At 43.0% G+C, this 8,601-nt stretch overlaps 1 long non-coding RNA gene across 1 annotated transcript; it reads right to left on the bottom strand.

Annotated features, from left to right (window-relative positions):
- Nucleotides 1–422: 422 nt before the first annotated feature.
- LOC117275843 (uncharacterized) lies at nucleotides 423–1,225 on the bottom strand. The gene is made up of 3 exons (XR_011413000.1): nucleotides 1,052–1,225; nucleotides 669–936; nucleotides 423–578 (listed from the first exon to the last, which is right to left on the bottom strand). It is a non-coding gene; the product is annotated as an uncharacterized lncRNA (long non-coding RNA).
- Between the last annotated feature and the right edge of the window lie 7,376 nt (nucleotides 1,226–8,601).

The following is an 8,601-nucleotide window of genomic DNA, read 5'->3' as shown; positions in this document are numbered from 1 at the left end:
TTTGAAAGTATATATACTATTTAAAAAAATATGAGGACAAAATTGGGTATCAACACCTACCTTCCACGGTTTAGGTGGAAGATTCAATTTAGATATTCTATGTTTTCTTGTGTTAGAGTTGTGCTATAGCAACATAGACGAGGCTCAAATATCCCCACATATTTATTGTTGTTGACAGAAATGTTCTCAGGATCAAAAGTAAGTAATTGAAATACCTCATTACTTAGCATATGTGATGCTAGTGCCATCATGCTCTATTTTTACATGTTTTGGTCAAGCACCATGGCTTCTCGGTTTTTCCGCTCCTTCTCAAGCTGTTTCCGTACTTCTCTTAGCTGGCATTCTACACTCTCTTATTTACGACGTTCTTCTTCTGCCTCTTTTTGTTGTGCTTGCGGTTTCTCTTGAATTTCGTTCATGGTTCTCCTACTTGTTGACTTAACTCCCGATCCTTGACCACGACAATAACTTGACATTTCTCCAATAACTTTCACAAATGCAGCATTAATAATCGTGTCCAAATCGGTATCCTCTTCAATTTTTTGAATTTGTTCAGCAATATATTCTTTCACCTTATCCTTAAAAAAAAATATTATGCAGCTTTAACTTTCAATATTTATTTCTATTGACTCATATTCTAGGAATATAAATAAGAGTTTCTCATATACATTTAATTCAGCAGAGGCATCACTAACCCAATGTCTGTTCTTCATGTGAGTCAATTCCTAAAGTTTATGCAAGTTTGGCTCTTTTTCAGTGTTTGTATTTCTCTACCAAAACAAATCAAATTATCTTATTAAATCGAGAATAACCAAAACTCGTCAAAATAAAGACATATGTTACCTGTTCAAAAGATATTGCCTGGAAGGATTTTCTACCGCAAATACGATTCATTTCATGATTTGCCTTATTGGTTTTGTTTAGCTCACTCACTCTCTACATTGAGATTGAATCCGTAAATGTATTTGTTTTATGAACTATGAGGAACAGAATAAGAAAATAAATTATATATAAAGTTAAATCTATTTTTGGCGAATTCCTAATTATTTACCTTAAATGTATCAGAATCGAAATATTCAACCAAGAATTTCCATTCAGCTTCATTAAAATCGGCTGGAATGTTTTGCAAGCGTTCCTCCTTTGTAGCATATTTCTTGAAATTATCATGGAGCCTACTACGATGATATCTATACATATTATTACCTGTTTTAAGGATGGTTTCACGATTTTGTAGTATGTATGGAAGTTGGAAGGTATCCTGAATTCAAGGCAAACTAAAGTGAACACACTTAAAATAGAATTTTGATTGTCTACCGATCAACTAAGGGATGTTTTAGAGTGAATTCTAAGGAACAGAGTTGTCATGACCCAATTTCTCCTATAGGCTGTGATGGCGCCCAACGTCACCGCTAAGCAAGTCAACAGTGGACTAACTTTGTGATCCTTTCTTATAAATATTTGAAATAGTTGATTTTTAGTTTGTGCATAAATAAGAAGTAAGAATTTAATAAAAATGAGAAAAATAAAATTTTGAAAGCAAGTGAGATAAGTAAAATAACCCAGAACCATCAAATATCTACTAGAATAATCTCTAAGACCTGGTATCACAAGTGTATGAGTTACTAATAGAATATACAAAAGATTTCTACACTACTGTGTGAAACGAAATAGACAGAAAACAAAGCAAAAGAAAGACTTTTGCTACTGTAGAATAAGCTCGGAAGACAACTCACCGCGAAGTCTCGTAGTAGTCTAGGATGCGTGCCAGACTGATATCCAGATGCACCTGCCCCAGATCCTGCACATTTAGTGCATAAGTGTAGCGTGAGTACATAAACAACATGTACCCAGTAAGTATCTAGTCTAACGTCAAAGAAGTAGTGACGAAGGGAAAACTTTGACACTTACTATGGGCCAACAGTAAAATATATATAATTCAAATTAAACATGGGATATATAAATGACAAATAGAACTCGGCAGCAAGTAATAAATAAACAATCATTTCACCGATAGTAAGTACCAAATCAATTTCTCTCATTTAACCATTTAACCTCTCAAGCCAATGAAACAATATCAATTATTGTTGGGCTCCCAGTGTTATTACGCACGAATTATGCCGAGGGCGTACGGAACGATCCAAAATACATATACATATACTGTGTGCACTGCCGAGGGTCGAACGACACGAATCATAGATGCATCTATTAACCTGCCGTGGTGAACGGCCCGCTCCCATGAAACTAGTGAAAATTTATCCCGCTCACGGAATATACTTGTGATGCGGTTGAACATAGATTTTTCCGAGTTATCATAATATCCCTCAATTCTTCCCTAAACAAGAAATTCAACTAGAAACTTTCAAAAATCAATGAAATCCTCAATCTCCGCTCTATTCAAGGAAATTAGTAAGCATAACCAAATAACGATGTCAACAAAGTATGGTGTAAACCTAAAACTACCCGGATATAAGCATAATTAGTAGCTACGTACGGACACTCGTCACTTCGTGCGTACGTAGCCCTCACAAATAGAAGCACATATTAATTAAATCCACCTATGGGGTTAATTCCCTCTTGCAAGGTTAGAAAATAGATTTACCTCATCTCAAAGCCTACTTTTCGGTCTGAGATGGTGCTTAAACCCTTAATTCGGTGCCAAATGACTTGGAACTAGTCAAATATTATATAAAATAATCAATACATGTTCAAGAGTTCATATCCCAACTATTAAAGTGATTATCCAACCCCAATTGAAGAATTCCTAAAATTCACCCGCGGGCCCACGTGCCTGGATTCCGGAAAATATTCGAAGAAAGTTGTTACCCATAACCCCATGAACTCAAATATATGATTTTTACTAAATTCCATAACCATTTTCGTGGTTAAATCCCATTTTTATCAAAAACTTAGGTTTTCACCTAAACCCATGACTTTCGCTAATTTACATGTTAAATCTACCCATAAACTAAGTAGTTAACTCATATTGTGTAGAAATTACTTACCTCAAAGTGTTAGGTGAAATCCCTTTTCTAAGAGCTCCAAGAATCACCGAAGCAATGAAATAAATGAGCTCAAAATGCCTAAGTCCCGACATTAAATGAGGATTCTGCCCAGCAGCACTTCCGCACCTGCGGTAATTGGGCCTCATTTGCGGTGTTGCTTCTGCGGCACTAAGCCCGCTTCTGCAGAACTTCACAGGCCCAGCGTAGGCCCGCTTCTGCGGCTCAGACCGCTTCTGCGCTTTCTCCCAATCGCACTTGCGCGTTCGCAGGTGCGCACAATCACCCACATCTGCGGTCCATGGCCAAATGCCCCCAAACCATTTGAATCAAAAATATATACTTCAAGTTCTTCTAACTTACTCCAACGCGCCGAAACATACCTAAATTGCTCGGAACGACACCAAATTTTGCGTGCAATTCATAAATGACATTACGGAACTATTCCCGGTCTCGGAATCCAAATTGGACCTCGATAACACCAAAGCCTACTCCAAACCAAATTTTAAACAACTTTAAAACCTCCAAAGAGCCAACTTTCACTATTAGACGTCGAAATGCTCCCAAGTTATCCAAAACCCGATCTGAACATATGCCAAAGTGCGAAATCATCATACGAACTTATGTGAACTGTCAAATCCCGATTCTGAGGTCCTTTACTAAAAATGTTGACTAAAGTCAAACTTAGCCTTTTAAATCCAAATCATGGAACCAAGTGTTCCGATTTCAACACGAACTCTACCAAATCTCGAACTAACCATCCCCGCAAGTAATAAAATAGTAAAAGCACCTACAGGGATTCTTATTTAGGGGAATAGGGTTCTAGAAAGCAAAATGACCAGTCAGGTCGTTACATTCTCCACCTCTTAAACAAACGGTCATCCTCGAACGGGTCTAGAATTATACCTGGAGTGCGGAATAAGTGTGGATAACTGCTCTGCATGTCCTCCTAGGACTCCCAAGTGGCCTCCTCGACTGATTGGCCCCTCCACTGAACCTTTACTGCAAAAATTCTCTTGGACCTCAACTGGCGAACCTGCCTATCAACAATGGAAATTGGCTCATCCTCATAACCCAGACTCTCATTTAACTGAATCATGATGAAGTCTAACACATGCGACCTTTCGGCATGATACCTCCGGAGCATAGACACATGAAAAAACGGATGAACTCCTGATAGGCTGGGAGGCAAATCAAACTCATAAGCAACCTCCCCAACTCGTCTCAACACCTCAAATGGGCCTATAAACCTTGGGTTCAACTTGCCCTTCTTCCCGAACCTCATGATTGCCTTCATCGGCGAGACTTTCAAGAGAACCTTCTCGCCCACCATGAATGATAAATCATGCGCCTTCTTATAGGTGTAACTCTTCTTCCTGGACTATGTTGTGCGTAGTCGCTCATGGATCAACTTTACCTTTTCCAAGGCATCCTTCACCAAGTCAATACCATATAACTTAGCCTCACCGGGATGGAACCATCCGATGGGAAAACGACAAGGCTGACCATATAAGGCCTCAAATGGGGCCATCTCGATACTGGTCTAATAACTGTTGATGTAAGAAAATTCGGCCAAAGGAAAGAATCGATCTCACTTCCTTCCAAAGTCAATCACATATGCTCTAAGCATATCCTCCAAGATCTGAACTGTCCGCTCTGACTGCCCGTCGGTCTGTGGATGAAAAGCTGTGCTGAGCTCTATACGGGTCCCCAACTCACTCTGTACTGCTCTCCAGAAATGTGTAGTAAACTGAGGTCCACTATCTGATATGATGGAAACAAGCACACCGTGTAACCGAACTACCTCCTGAATATAAATCTGGGCCAACCTCTCTGAAGTATACGCGGTTACCACCGGAATGAAGTGTGCCGACTAGGTCAGCCTGTTGAGATTGACCGAAACTGCATCAAACTTCCGCAAGGTCCACGGCAACCTAACTATGAAGTCAATAGTGATGCGCTCCCACTTTCACTCAGGTATAGTCATCTGCTGGAGTAGGCCACCTGGCCTCTGGTGCTCATACTTAACTTGCTAGCAATTTAGACACCTTGCAACATATTCAACTTTTTCTTTCTTCATCCTTCGCCACCAATAATGCTTCCTCAGGTCGCGATACATCTTCGTAGCACCTGGATGAATAAAATACCGTGAATTGTGTGCCTCCTCTAGAATCCTCACCCTCAAGCCATCGAGATTATGAACACATAGACGATCCTGGAGTCACAGAACACCATCCTCACCGATAGTAAACACCTTGGCACCACCCTGTAGTACCGTCTTTCTGAGAACCAACAAGTGCGAGTCATCAAACTGGCGAGCCTTGATCTGCCCCAATAGTGAAGACTAGGCAACGAATCATGCAGGAACTCGACTGGGCTTTGAAATATCTAGCCTCACAAGTCTGTTAGCCAAAGTCTGAATGTCCAAAGCTAGTGGCCTCTCCTCTGCTGAAATGAATGCCAAGCTACCTACACTCTCCGCCTTTCTGCTCAAGGCATCCGCAACTACATTCACCTTGCCCGGATGATAAAGAATGGTAATGTCATAATCCTTCAGTAAATCAAGCCACATGCGATGCCTCAAATTAAGATCCCTCTGCTTGAACAAATGCTGCAGGCTACAATGATCAGTGTAAACCTCATAGGACACCACATAAAGTAATGCCTTTAGATCTTAAGAGCATGAACAATAGTGGCCAACTCCAAATCGTGTACATGATAATTCTTCTCATAGGGCTTCAGTTGACGTGAAGCATATGCAATAACTCGCCCCTCCTGCATCAATACACAACCCAAGCTAACATGTGAAGCGTCGCAATATACGGTATACACACCCGAACTGGAAGGCAACACTAGAACTTGTGCTGTAGTCAGAGCTGTCTTGAGCTTCTGGAAGCTCGTCTCACAATCGTCGAGCCAACGGAATAGAGCACCCTGAAGGGTAAATCTAATCAAAGGCGCCGCAATAGAAGAGAAACCCTTCATAAACCAGCGATAATACCAAGCTACCCCCCAAGAAGCTCCTGATCTCAGTCGCCGTAGTAGGACGAGGCCAACTCTGGACTGCCTTAAACTTCCTGGGATCCACCTTATTACCCCCGCCCCATACAACATGCACCAAGAATGCTAAAAGAATCAAGCCAAAACTCACACTTGGAGAACTTAGCAAATAGTTTATGTTCCCGCAAGGTCTGAAGCACCACTCTCAAATGCTGCTCGTGCTCCTCCATGCTACGTGAGTAGATCAAAATGTCATCGATGAAGACAATGACGAACAAATCAATATATGGCATGAACACCCTGTTCATCAAATCCATAAATGCCACTGGGGCGTTAGTCAAACCGAAGGACATCCCCAGAAACTCATAATGGCCAAATCTAGTCTGCAAATCAATCTTCAGAACATCTGAATCCCGAATCTTCAAATGATGGTACCCCGATCTCAAGTCGATCTTAGAGAATATGCTAGCACCCTGCAACTGGTCAAATAAATCATCAACTCCTTCAACTCTTTCGGAGCCATACGATACCGTGGGATAGATATAGACTGGGTACCTGGAGCCAATTCAATGTAAATATTGATATCACGATCTGGTGGCATGCCCGGAAGATTGAAAGGAAACACATCAAAGAACTCTCGGACTATGGGCACCGAATCAATCTCCAGAGTCTCTATAGTAGTGTCCCGAACATGAGTTAAATAAGCCAAATAACCCTTCTCGACCATGTGTCTAGCCTTCATAAAAGATATGATCCGACTAGGTGTGCTGATAGACGTACCATTCCACTCTAACCTAGGTAACTCTGGCATCGCCAGGGTAACAGTCTTGGCATGGCAATCAAGGATGGCGTGATATGGAGATAACCAGTCCATGCCTAGGATAACCTCAAAGTCGTACATATCGAGACCCAATCCACAACAGAACATAACCAGTCCGCTCTAGTCTCAAAACCACAGAACATAACAATGCAGGACCGATAGACCCGATCCACAACCACAGAATCGCCCACTATAGTAACTCATAAATAGGAGTACCCAAGAACTCACGAGGAATATCGAGGAAATGAGAAAATAGAGATGACACTTATGAATAGGTAGACCCAGGATCAAATAATACCGAAAAATCCCTACCAAAGATAGAAATAATACATGTGATCACGGCATCTGAGGCCATTGCATCTAGTATGGCTGGGAAAGCATAGAATCTGGCTGGAGTGCTACCTGCCTGGTCTCAACCTCTAGGATGGACCCTACCCGCCTTCCCTCGGCCTCTGGGCTGCCGGACGGCTGGTGCGACTACTGGTGCTGTAATCATGGGCTGCTGACCCTGTTACACTGCCTTGCCCCAAAGTCTGGGATAAATTCTCTTAATGTGGACAGGATATCCTCACTTGTAACAACCCCTCGGAGCAGTGGACTGCTGCCCTGAGGTCTGACCCTGATGACCTGAATACCCACTAGAAGAACCCTAGATAGCTAGTGGGCGGTAGGAACTCTCTGGCATGGCACTGAAATAAGGTCGAACTGGAGCACCCTGAGGAGTAGGCTGTGCTGGATATGTAGTCTTGCTCGACTGATCTCTCCCAAACTTACCCCTACCCCCAGATGGAGCATAATTAAATCATCCAGAATGATGGAACCGTTTGTCCTGCTGCATCTGCTCTCGATCGCCTGATGATAGCCCTCAATCCTCTAACCTATCTCCACAACTAGCTGGTAAGAGGTCCCCATCTCAACCTCTCGGGCCATAGTGGCCTGAATACCGCAGTGAAACCCCGCAACGAACCTCCGTACTCTCTCTGTCTCAGTAGGATGTATCATAAATGCATGGCGAGACAACTCAAAGAACCTCACCTCATAATCGGTCACTGACATCTGGTCCTGCTGGAGCTGCTCAAACTGAAACCGCAAATCTTCCCTCTAAGAGTGTGGAATATACATATCTAGAAAGATACATGTGAACTGGTCCCACACCAAGGGAGGAGAACCTGCTGGTCTACCAAGAAGAAAAGACTGCCACCATCTACGGGCCTCGCCCTCCAGCTAGAAAGTAGTAAAATCCACCCCGTGGGTCTCTAATATACTCATGTTGTGCAGTCTGTCCCTGCACCGATCAATGAAGTTCTAGGGATCCTCATGTAGCTCACCTCCGAAGACAGAAGGGTGTAGCCTAGTCCATCTGTCCAATAGCTTCTGCGGCTCACCAACCGCAGCTGGTGTGGTCTCAAGTACGGTTGCTGCCACTGGCTGGGCTCTGCCCACGGGTAGTGTGCCCGAGGTCTGATATACAGTAACGGCATGCCCAGGAGCCTGAGAAATAGGGGTCTGTGCTCCACCTCCTGCCTGAGATATGGCTGGGTCTGCTGGAAATAAACCAGCCTGGGTCATAGTATCCATGAACCGTAGCATACGGCCCATAACCTACTGAAAGCCCGGTGCTGACATGAAATCTACCAGGGCTGGCTATACCGCAGGCACCTCACCCTGCGCCTCAATAATGGGATCCTCTACTGGGTCCGTTGGTGGTATAGTAAGGGAAACTCTGGGATATCCTCGCCCCTACCTCAGGCCGGTGCCCTCCCCCAGCCTCTGCCTCGGCCT

This window comes from Nicotiana tomentosiformis, chromosome 12, assembly GCF_000390325.3.
Source record: "Nicotiana tomentosiformis chromosome 12, ASM39032v3, whole genome shotgun sequence".
Lineage (NCBI taxonomy): Eukaryota > Viridiplantae > Streptophyta > Magnoliopsida > Solanales > Solanaceae > Nicotiana > Nicotiana tomentosiformis.
The sequence above is the reverse complement of the archived record's forward strand: the minus strand, read 5'-3'. Positions and strand labels throughout refer to the sequence as shown.